Genomic DNA, 13423 nt, shown 5'->3' with positions numbered 1-13423 from the left:
TTTTTGTCACCAAGTCCATGTTTTCCAACTACTGTTCCTTCCTCCATCATTGGCATTCCAATCCCCAATAACTATTAATGCATCTTAATCGCATATTTGATCAAGTCCAGACTAAAGAACTTGGCAGAATTCTTCAGCTTCTTTATTACTAGCTTTACTGGTTGGTGCATGAAGCTGTATGATAGCTGTAATGACTGGCTGGATGCCATTCCTTTTGAAAATGTCATCCAGGCATAGGGAATCATATGATTGATTGATTCAAAATGACCAATACGAGCCCATCTCAGCTCACTAATGCCAAAGTTATTGCTTTCATATGCTCCATTTCATTTGATGACTTCTAATTTCCCTGGATTTGTATTTCATATGTTCCACATTCCTATTATTAATACATGTCTGTAGCTCTGTGTGTGTTTTTCTTCTCTTTGTGAGTGGTGATCATCAGCAAAGAAGATGCTTAAAGCTTTCCTGCATTCACATCATTGTGACTGCCTCCACTTTAGGATGAGTCATATTTTGAGTGCCTTATAGCCTGAGGGGCTCATCATCTGGCACATATGGATGACAATGTTCCTCTGCTATTCATATTCAGTCTCTGAACCCTCAGAAGTGAGCCATCCATTCCTTCTCTGTAGTCTGTTCTTGGTCTGCAAGCTCCACTGCAATCTGCCCTTGGGTAACCCTCCTGGTATTTGGCATACAGGTAACCTCACTTTTAGCATTACAGCAACATGCAAACCACCACCACAGTATGGCAGACTGACAGACAAGTGGTGCATTTGAGGTACTACACTATAGTTAATCCTGGTTATTTCTTAATTTTTAAAAATATCTGAACCTTGTCTTAATCTAATGGTTTTCTGTAAGATAATTTTAAGAGTGCACTTCCACTGAAATGAAAGTGTTAACCAATTGCAGTGTTTTCTCTAGGCCAGTATTGCTGTGAGCTTTCATAAGACTGTGATGAAAGATCGTATCTGACTTCTTGAAGCTGTTCAAGAAGCTGAGAAAATAGTCAGCCCCAAATTACAATACAATGGGGAGGTACTACTGAGAGCATTTGAAATGTGGAATCCTCCTTTGCTGAGGAGGAGCAGTCAAACTGAAACAGATTTTGAGAAGAGTAAAATAGTTCAGGGATTTTGAACAGAATCAGGAGAACATTTCTGGGAAAAGAACCAGGATGTTCAGACTCAGAAGGTTGAACCCAGATCCTGGGAGAATTAATTTATTACAGGAATGTTCTGACATTCCACTCCATTATGTGGGGAAGGATCAAGCAATAAAACTATAGAAAAGGACTTAGATTGGACTGATTTATAATGAAATAAAAATTTTCACTCAAAGGTGATTATAGTTTAGTGAACAAATTTTCAATTATTGAAATATCATCTCCATTAACATCTCTGTAATAGAAATAGAAAGGTAAAATATGAGGGGGCCTTTAAAAGTTAATGGAACTTTAAAATTATATTTTAGTCAATCTTTTCATTAATTTTTTTTAAAAAGTCCTCTAGTTCAGGGAAGAATAAAGGTATTAAACATATTATGAAATGCTGTGTTTTATTAGTCTATCAGCTGAAAGTCTGCATATCGGAAAAGAACAGCAAATAGTTTGACGGGAATTGAAGCTTCTTTTATTAAAAGCATCAGGTTGGAAAGTTGGAAACTCCTGCGGTGGATTTACCTGAGAATATGACTAATGGGATAGAGTGGTGTCACAGCACAGGTACCTTTCACAAAGCTAGGGACAATCCACGGTAGCAAACACATCACAGTGTATGAGATGGTGACATGATTGAGCCCTGTTGCTGCACGGTTGGTTAAGTATTCAACTGCTAGCTACACAGTCAGTGGATCAAACCCATCAGCTGCTCTGTGAAAGAAAGATGAGATTATCTGTCTTGGTAAAGATTTACAGCCTCAGATAATAGGGTTTCTAAGAGTGGAGATTAACTTGATCATGGTGGGTTTGAATGAGTTTGTTGACATATTATTATTTTACAAGGGAAAAGAATAAGAATAGCAAGTGTTGACGTTTGCACTCCAACTATGATACGCACACTATCAATATACAATCTCTGCGTCGTGCAACTGGTTAAGTAGTTGGTTGGTTGAGCCCACCTATTGGCACTCAGCAAGTAGGTCTGGCTGGCAATGTACTTCCCAAATTATAGCCAAAGAAAACTCTATGGAGCACGCTTTGACTCAGATACATAGAGTCACTGTGATTCAGAAATAACCGCAGGGAAACTGCTTTTGTTCGCTTTTTATATATAACATGTATGAAAGCCCTTCAAAGGTTCGAGGAAATTGAATGAAAAAAAAAAAAGGAATTTTTCCAGGAACTCTTTGAAGTCCCTTCATGTGTATGTAGAGAAACATTGGCTTATATGTATGTTTGTATATATAATTACATTGACATTTATATATATAGGGGCTTTAAACAATTTATTGGGGGAAAAATCCAATAACTTTCATTTCCATTTTCCACAAACTTTTTGAAATCCATTCATATATATATGAATATATATATTATAGCCCTATTTTATTGCTAAGATTATTGTTTGATATATGCATATATCCTCTAAAATGCATATTTCTTACTTTATTATACATATATTTCACAGGTAGCTGTATTTTTCCTGTGTAAATTGACAAATGCCCTAAGTATCTGAAGGGAGATGACTTTCTTAGTCTGTTTTTATATTATAAAACAATAAAGTAATGTCTGTTTTGTTCTCCAAATTTTGTACTTACCACTCAGAGTTAAATACATTTGCCAAATACTACTTCTTACCTGTTAAAAGTAGTCAAAGAGAGAAGAGGTAATTTATTACTGTGAAAATCCTTATTGGGATATGTCCTCCTCACAAATAAAATAAATAACAGGATCAGTTTTTTGATTTATGAAAGTGTGGATATGTTCTGGAGATACCCAAACAGATAAGGTCTCTGTGTTGTTCTTATAGCTGCATTAATGTATTCATGTGCCATGTATGATAAAAAATACTGCATTACTATATAAGTATTTACCCTTTTTTTTAATATGTGCTTTCAGAATTAATTCTACCAAGAACTTAACTCACTGTCATAGAGTCGACAGCAATCCATAGCAGCCTATAGGCCTGGGCAGAACTAACTGCCCCTATGGGTTTCTAAGTCTGTGCTTCTTTTTCTTAAAGACAGTAACACTTTATGGGAGTAGAAAGCCCGATTTTTCTCCTTTAGATTGGCTAGTGGTTTCAAACTGCTGACATTTCAGATAGCGCCCCAATGCATAACCTACCAGAGCTTCTAGACAAGTGAACATTGTTAATCAGCATTTCTACATTAAAACAACAAATTCAGCATAAATAGCTAGTAAAGGTTAGCCCGAGTGTACTTATAAAGGAGATAAGATTAAACCATATACTTTTAAGTTCATTATGTGAAACCCTCTTTAAACACAAAAGCATATGCTAGTACCATAAGGTTCTTGAAGCTCAAAAATCTCACTGCCATGAAGTTGATTCTGACTACACCACCAGGGTTCCTAGAAGGTCCGTGCGGCTCCTGTGAATTCCCTGAAATAGTAACTGTATCCATGGTCTCTCTGTGGTCTCTTATCTGTCTTGACTTGATCAGATTGCTTGAGTTAATCTGGCACACCCCACCCACCCCCAACCCCCACTGTCTGGGTTACCTCTATTGTAATCTAGCTCTGAGAGTAATCGAGCTCTACCCTGGAAACATAATTCTACCGAACTGGAGTGTACTCCGAAGAACTGCAACCCCACCCCACCCTTGGTGACTTACAGTAGCTGATGGGTTCTTCTATCCAGAACATGGTCATTGGATAAATTCCCCAGTATTCAGTCAATTGAAGACCAAAACCAAACCAAACTCCAATAAATTTCTATGAATGCAGACCTTTGTGTGCAGACTACAACTGCAATGCATGGGGATTCCGAGTCTGTGACCTTTCCAAAGCAGATTGCTAAACTCATTTTCCAAGTCTCCCAATCCCCATTACAAGACCCATTGCTTTCAAGTTCATTTCAACTCATAGCAATCTTATAAAACAAAGTACAACCATGGGATTTCCAAGGCTGCAATCTTTATGGAGACACCCTACAAGTTAAGCACTTGGTTGCTAATTGATTCTTACTTGTGGTGACCTACGAATATTAACTTCTCTAATAATGCCCCTCCCCCATCATCATGAGTATTGTTTGTGAGTTTTTTTGTGGCCATGACAACAGATTATGGAATTCAGCAGAAGAGTAGATGACTTCAGCTGGGACTTTGGGTGTCAGAACAATGGAAGGCAGTTTGGATAGTGGGAGCATGTCTAATTTGAACCTCAGCAACCATCCTTAGCCTGGTTGGAGGTGGATTCACCATCCTGCTTGTGGGGCTGAAGGAGGTCAGACCTAGCCCACACCATTTCCGCAGCATGGCCTCCTAACACTGGAGATGAAAACATAGGTGTTCATACACTAGAGTACCTTGAATCACTATATTCTTCTGCACTTCAGGGCCATCCAGGATATACCCATGAATCTGTTAAAATCAAATGCTCCCCATTCATCTATGGTGTAAATATTGGTCTCTATCTGTCTAAAGCAAATAAAAAAGTGAAAGAAATCAAAGATTTATGAAAATAAACCATCCAAAGAATCAATGGGCTAGGTAAACCTCAGACTCTGGATCATAAAAGCAGAAGAATTTGATGGTGAAGAGTTCCCAGACTCAAAAACTCAGAAAGAGATCACAGTAAAAGGTACTGGATAAAGTGTGAGAAAAACTTGGAACAAAAGTAAAATAATAAATACAGATCTCATAAACACTGGATGAACACTCGAGACTGTTCAAACATTCGAACACTGGAGCCCTTGGCTGTGCTCTGAGCCTTCAACTAAACCCAATCCTCTTGCTCAACTTTCAGCCTATACAACGAACACTAATACTAGAGAGCTACATACATCTTAGAACAGATGGCCTTCAAGCAAATGACTATGCAAGATCAAAAGAGTAGCCCATGGCCAGAGATAAAGCTCACCAGGCAGAGAAAGGTGGGCAAGAGAGACCAATCAAAAAGGGGGACACTAGAAAGAAGTGGGAAAAATGTTATTACATGGTGGGGATTGCCAGCAATGCTACAAAACAAAATATGTTTAGATTGTTGAATGGAAGACCAATTTACTCTGCTAGCTTTCATGCAAATCACAATGAAGTTATTTTAAAGAGCTGGTCCTCCTGTCTTTCTTAGAGATGGTACAGAAATTTGTGCTTTGTAACACTATATTTTTCTCAGGGTTTGCATCACTTTTCAACCTGGATACCAGTCCAAGATTTGGGGGGGGGGGGGTTAAAATTCCAGCATGAGCTTACTGGGAAAATTCTGAGCTCCCTGAGAGAAGAAAGCCAATAAGTGAGTGTTGAAGAATGTGCATAAAACAGACATAAGACAAGTGGGGTGTGATAAAAATGTTCAAAGGAGGGTTTGTTCCTCTATGAGTACACCCCTGAGGATCTAAGGATAACACCTTAATGAGATCCCTAGGAAAATGTGCTAAGACCTGGCTAAGGTGGCTCTTAAGCTTAGAAAAAAAATAGTGCTTCCCCTTTAAAGCAGAAATACAGGCACCACCATGGCCAGTGATGGAGTAAAGATCAAAAGACCCTAAGAAGTGGGGATGCCAGAGCAAGTATAGTACATGGGACACAGAAACCCAGCAACTGACTTTCACCACCACCCCCTACCGGGTGGTCCCATAGAGCACTCGGTTTGCTAAAGCCATTTTGAATGTATTAGATAGAGTTACTCAGTTGTAGCTATCCTTTGCAAGAGATGTTGTAACATGACATGGCTCACAAGTAGTAAAAAGGATGAAAGACTCACAAAATGACAGAGTTTAAGTGAAATACACAGTAGCCAGAGATAAAACTTTGGAGCTCAGCAGGAACAGAGGTAAAGGGGAAACACAGGTTCTCCAGTATTGCAAATTATATTATACTTCAGCATAGACTTTCAGAAGGGATTTGATGGTGTGTATTGATGCATTCTCTAAAGAATCTAAATCAATGAAGCTTATATATGTATATCTATTAACTATGGTCATTGAGTTCATTCTACTCTGTTCTATAGTAACCCCATAGGGGAGGTAGAACTGCCCCCTTTGAGTTTCCAATACATTATCTCTGTCAGGGAACACACAAGCTTTATCTTTCTCCTACAACACAGCTGGCCAGTTTGAACCACTGACCTTGAGGTTAGTTAAGTTTTTAACTAACTAACTATTAGGGGTACATACGACTCATCACAATCTATACTTCATACATCAATTGTGTAAGGCACATTTGTACATTCATTGCCCTCATCATTCTCAAAACATTTGCTCTCTACGTAAGCCCCTGGCATCAGCTCCTCATTCTGCCCCCCTCCCTCTCCCTTCCCTCTCCTCTCTTAACTCCCTCATGAATGCTTGATAATTTAGAAATTATTATTGTGTCATATCTTACACTGTCTGACATCTCCCTTCACCCACTTTTCTGTTGTTTGTCCCCAAGAGAGGAGGTTATATGTAGATCCTTGTAATTGGTTCCCACTCTCGACCCCACCCTCCCTCTACCCTCCCGGCATCACTACCCTCACCACTGGTCCTGAAGGGATCATCCACCCTGGATTCCCTGTGTTTCCAGTTCCTATCTTACCAGTGTACCTCCCCCTGGTCTAGCCAGATCTGTAAGGTAGAATTGGGATCGTGATAGTGGGGTGGGGGAGGAAGCATTCAGGAACTAGGTGAAAGTTGTATGTTTCATCATTGCTACACTGTACCCTGACAGGTTTGACTCTTCCCTGTGGCCCTTCTTTAAGGGGGTGTTTTCTACAGATGAGCTTTGGGTCTCCACTCCACACTCCCCCTCATTCACAATGATATGATTTGTTGTTCTGATGACGCCTGATACCTGATCCCTTCCACACCTGGTGAGCGCACAGACTGATGTGCTTCTTCCATGTGGGCTTTGTTGCTTCTGAGCAAGATGGCCACTTGTTTACCTTCAAGTCTTTAAGACCCAAGATGATATATCTTTTGATAGCTGGGCACCATCATCTTTCTTCACCACATTTGCTTATGAACCCATTTCTCTTCAGAGATCGTATCGGGGAGGTGAACACACAATAATATGATTTCTTTTGTTCTTGGATGCCTGATAACAGATTCCTTCAGCACCCCGTGATCACACAGGCTGGTGTGCATCTTCCATGTGGGCTTTGTTGCATCTGAGCTAGATGGCCACTTGTTTACTGTCAAGCCTTTAAGACCCCAGATGCTACATCTTTAATAGCTGGGCACCATCAGCTTTCTTCACCACACTGTTTTGTCTTCAGTGATTGTATTAGGAAGGTGAGCATCATGGAATGCCAGTTTAATAGAACAAAGTATTCCTGCATTCAGGGAGTACTTGAGTGGAGGCCCAATGTACATCTGCTACCTTAATACTGAACCTATACATATATTCACATAGATCTATTTCCACATCCTCATATATAAATATATTTACATACTTACATGCTTATATTTAGACATATATGTGTGTGTGTCCTTTGCCTCCTAGCTCTTTCCTCTATTTCCTTTTACCTTCCTCTTGTCTCCCTCTCATGTTCAGCCTTCATTTGGGTTTCAGTAATTCCTCTCGGTTACATTACACTTGGTTACGCCCTGCCAGGCCTCCCACACCCTCCTCACCACCGATTTGGATCACTTGCTGTTCCCTTGTCCCTGGATTTGTTAACACCACTTCCTTTCCCCTCACTTCCCCCCTCTCCCATGTTCACCTGGAACTGTCTGTCCCATTGTTTTCTCCTCCAGATTGTTGATCCAGCCAATCTTATTTAGACAGACCTGCAGAGATAAGAACATGCACAAAAACAAGACACAGCAAAACCAAACAACAAAAGAAAACAAAACAACAACACCACCAACAAACCTATCACACAGAAAACAAAATACAACAACAAGAAAGAAAAGCTTGTAGTTAGCTCAAGGACTGTTTTTTGGCCTTTAGGAGTATTTTCTGGTTGAGTCTGATGAGCCACCAAGCCCTAGCCTCAAAGTCTATTTTTGGTATTCCCTGGGGACGTTGTCACTCTGTTTCCCTTGCTGTTCTTTTGCACACCCTTAGTGTTTTGCCTCGGTATGGTGGGATCAGATCAGACAGAATTCCCACACTGTGTCTCCTGTAGGGCTACGGGTCAGTGAGTTATGTTGTGTCTCATAGTGGGACCAGCCATATAGTCTTCTGTGTGGATTTACTGTTCTGAGTGGGAATCTTTTCTTCAAGGCTTTGTGGGCCAGGATATGCTCCACTTCCTCTTCCAAACTTCACGTAGAGCTTAAAGTGGTTTATATCAAAGAATGCTTACACAGTTGTAGCGACAGGCATTTCCTAAGTCCATGAGTCAGATGTCAGGCTGGAGGTTTCTTCTTGTTCAAGAAGCTGCAGCGGCTGATGATCCCACAACTGGCACATTAGATGGCAAGCTTCTCACTGCAAAGATGAATGAATACAAGGCCCATAGATAAAATAGCAGACTGCTCAATGCAATAAGCAGGCAATACAGTTCAACTCCCAAGACCTGGAGGTTGGAGTATTAGGCAGATGCGTGATCAAGACACCGCAAAAAAGGCAGTTTTTTCCACAGCATCTATTTATGTTGGAAGCAGATCATACCCCCATGGAAACTTCCTTTCAATTGATTGGATCAAAGCTGTGATCTAAGTAAAGGTTTTGCATACCATCCAGTTCTTCTTCAGACTGATTGGCTACTCAGCAGATCCCATTCCAGGCGCAAGTACGTTGTGTTAGAGCACATCAGGGGGATTTGTAGGCCTTCCCTGCAAAACCATGGAGAATTCTGGCCCAGTCAAGTTGACACAGAATCTTAACTGTCAAAGATGCCAAATTTCATTTCTAGTACTGAAAACCCTTAGAAATACTTTTAAATGTAATTAAAATGGCATAAATAAAAATATAGGAAGTAGCATTATATTTGATTAAACTAAAAAATTTAGAATGTTCTAACTTTTCATCAATAGAGAATGATTTAATAACTATATTTTTCTATAAAAGAGTCAGTATTATTAAGTAATGAGTAATATGTATACAAACAAATGAGAAGTTTTTAAAAACATGCAATGGAAACACACATACACAAAATTATCACAGTAAGCATACAATGATTTAAATTATATTTTAACAATCTATATGTGTATCTCATATGTATACAAGAAGGTTCAGAGAGGAAACACACCACACTTTGACCAGTAGCTAACTCTGTACAGCTGAGTTAGACTAGGAAGATGGAGTAGAGGAAAAGATGTAATAGAGTAATGAAATAACTACATTCTTCAGTGGTTAATCACTTAGGGCATCTCATAGTGTTTAATTACTTAGGGTATTATATTTTCATAAATACTTAAAAGAGATTTTTTTTGTTTGTTTTAAAATTTAAATAAAGCAGTAACATACTGTATGTGGATCCCCCTGAGAAAAAGATAATCTTAAGAGTTCTTTCTTTTGTGTACTTTTGAGATTTCTGATTTGTAATTCACATTACCACTTTTCTTTCAGTAATCATCTATTTTGGGCTAGTATCATCAAAGGAAATAGAGAATGCAAAATATTCAGACTATTTCCGGTTTGAAGCTACAAGAAACAACAGAGAACATCAAATCAATTCTACCCACATCTCCCTGACTAGAGTTCAGACAACCAGAACACATGATTCCCAGGCCCCTCTCGCATTACCCTGTTGTGACTGAAACATTGTTGTCAGAAAGCAAAAACCTACATGAAGAACAGCTGAGACGCAGTGAATTCAGGCTACTTGATGCCTTTAATTCAAATTTTTGTAGGATGTGTCAGATTTTGCTGCCACCTTTTGCCCATGCTGAACTAAATGTTCGTCAGATATTGCCTTGGATTTCTATATGTAGATAAGAATAAGATGGTTTAAATCATTCTGCCTGAGATTTCTTCAGTTAAAGATGCTAGACGGTTTCTTGTTTGTTCAGTGGGCAGCTAATTATGCCTCCGTCAGAAATCTTTTTATAACTGATGAGTTGCCATGCCTTATTAATTGGATGATAGTAAACTAGTTAAGATATAGGACTTCACCAGTGATCATATTTTGTATCATGTGATGGCATATAAAATACATAGCTGATACTGTTGACATTTCTGAAGTTACAGAATATAAAGATTGTTAAATACACTTGAGATCAAAATCTAGGGGCACCTCAATTCAAGAAAACTTTACTTTAAGGAGTAGATACTAAGCCAAGTTCAATTATTTTTCATAAGTACTCACTTTGATTAAACACAAAGAAAAAGGAAACAGAGACCATTAAGAACTTCAGTGGACTAGAAAGAGTTATTGAGGGTGAGAAATATATAAACGCTGATTAACTGACACAAGTTGAGGAAAAGTTTAAAACAAAAGACCAACACTACAATTCTCATCTCTATTGAGTTGATTTCTACTCATAGTACAAAGTCGAAAACAGCTTCATTTCTGAGAGAAAAATCTTGAAGGACCAGACAACCTCATCTTTCTCCTGTTGGGTTGTGGCTGGGTTTGAACTTGTGCCTGGTTTGCAACCCAGTGTCCAACTCACAACATCACTACAGTTGCTTAACATTGCAATACAAAAATTGCAACCTTTTGTTTCGATCACTATTTAAATTCAATAGTAGAGGTAATAAATTCAGTAAAAAGATCCTTAATAAATAAATTATTGAAAATGTCAGTTAATAAAAGTACTTTGCAATGTAATGCTTATTAAAATGAAGCATTCCAACATACTTTCATAGACTCCTGAATTTGTATTTTAAAATAGATTTCATTTTTGTAAAAATTATATCTGTGTTTGAATAAAATGTAAATATACCAACTAGTACCTACAAAGGGGCTTCAGAAAGGTCATGGCAATTTTCTAGGAGCTCTTCATTCCATGTTTTCCATGGTTTTGAAGTTTATTAAAAGATTCAGAACAAAATCTATAAAATATTAATATTGATTATTGAGAAGTGGGAGATTCACCATCAATGTAGAAACTTTGAATTTATGTTTCTGACAATTTTATTTTAAATCATAAGAATTCTAGTGATCTGATAATTTTTGACAATTCACAAATTATTTCAGAAACTGCAAATCAATCCATTGTGATAACGAAATGGGGCAAATAATGATGTTATATACTATAATAGAGCTGATAGAATTTCCAAAGAGTCCAAAAGTCAAACCCTCAGTGGTTAGTGAGTGTATGCAGATGAAGGTACAAGGTGGGAGGTGAAAATATATCCCAAAGACCTACAAAAACCAATATTTTGCCAACCGATACTTACCCCAAACTAGAGGATTCCATGTAGATTTAGACACTGAGAAGATTAAATATTACAGGAAAGACTGGAAAAATCCACTACAGTATCCAAGTTGCTGATAAGCACAAATAATCTAGGAAGTGGGAACTTCAAATGGGGCCATGGTAGCTTGAACCCCTGAAATTCCCAGAAATATCAGCAAATCCTCTCTTTTGGACCATAAGTGCCAAATGCTGAGAAATCAAAACAAAATACTAGAGTGATGGAATTAAATTTGAACTGAGAAGGAATCTTAGAAGTGAGAGTTAGAAAAAGTTGAAGTGACCAAGGGGAAAATTTTCACGAGAAACCAATCCAAAATGTACAGAAAAACAAGATGGATCATGCGAGGTTTAGTGCTCCACTCTCAATACATGTGAGCTCCAGGGCTGGTTATACAGGGTAACCATCCTGAGAAAGACTTAAGTCAGAAAGATTTTATTTTAAATGGCTACACACAGAGTGATGGGACCATAGTTTGTGCTCACCGTGAAAACAGCAGAAGAGAAAACCCCTGAGCTTTGATCCCAAGGAAGCATCCTAACTCATACCTTTCATCATCTCATGTACTAGGGGAACAAAAGAGCAATATAATTTAATGTCACAGAAAATATTTCCATGAAAAATATGACATTAGATCTCTTAATATTCTGACAGATAATGAAAACATATCAAAAACATGTGGCCACAAAGCCAATGAAATTATACACTGACTTTTCATGCAGATCTAATAGAATTTTCTTTTATAAAAAGCTTTGAAATAACCAATTAAAATGAGCAATGTTTAGAAATTATATGGCTAAATGGGACATGCTGTTAGGTGCTACTGAGTTTTTCCCTACTAAAAGAGGCCAAATGGACAACTGAATGAGATGCTGTCTCATACTGCACCACACTCACAATCATACTCGGGTTGGAACCTATATTTGTTGCCACTCCATCTCTTTCTCTGCTAGTCTGCTTCACAAAACATGATGTTCTTCTCCAAGGCTTGGTCCCACCTGATATCATGTTCAATGTGTGTAAAAGAAGTCCTTCCATTCTTGCTCCTGGGAAGCATTCTGGTGGTTCTTCTTCCAGGGCAGTTTAATTTCTTCTTCTGATAGCCCGTGGCATTTTTCCATATTCTTCAGCAACACCATAATCCAAAGGCAGCAATTCTTCTTTGGCCTTCTTCATTCAATGTCCAACTTTCTCATGCATGTGAGGCAATTGACAATACCACACATTGAGTCAGGAGCACCTTTGTTTTTAAAGTGTCACCCTTCCTTTTCAACACTTTAAAAACAGTTTTGCTCAGTAGATTTACCCAATGTAATGTGTCTTTGATCTCTTGACTACTTTTTTGATGAGCCTTGACTATGGAATCAGCAAGATGAAATCCTTGAACTTCAATAATTTCCCCATTTACATTGAAATTCTCAGAGTTGCAGCCCATACTTAACTCTCTAATTTTCAGCAATTGCTTCAAGTCTTCCTGCTTCGCAGCAAGCAAGATTGTACCATCTGTATATTGCAATTTATTTATAAGCCTTCCTCCAATCCTGAGCCACAAGCTTTTCCCATATAGCTCACATTCTTGTTGAATTATATTTTAAAAATTTTGTTTCTTTTGTGAAAATATGTTGGGAAATCTTCACTCTAAGCATCCAATAAATAGAGTACTAAGAAACATCAGCTTTTGAGTCACTGGATGAACTACAATTATTGAAAATAAACATTGCAAGCTGGAAATAGTGAAAATGATCCATAGAAAAGCAAGAGAAGCACTGAACAAATCAAACGGAGAGCTCAAATGCTATGCAGAGTTCAATTCTGAAAAGCTGGCAGTGCAATTTGAATTACTTTGGATTATGACAAGAATTTTTAATTAAAGTCCTATTTTAATAAGATAAATTCTTCTCATGGGAAAATAATGAAATAATGCTTATGATTTTCAAATTATGAATTTGGTAAAATATTCAAAATAATAACAATAAATAAAATCAACTGCTTGAAAATATTTTCTTAT

This window comes from Tenrec ecaudatus, chromosome 11 (genome assembly GCF_050624435.1).
Source record: "Tenrec ecaudatus isolate mTenEca1 chromosome 11, mTenEca1.hap1, whole genome shotgun sequence".
NCBI classification, from domain to species: Eukaryota; Metazoa; Chordata; class Mammalia; order Afrosoricida; family Tenrecidae; genus Tenrec; species Tenrec ecaudatus.
Note: the sequence above shows the minus strand (reverse complement) of the source record.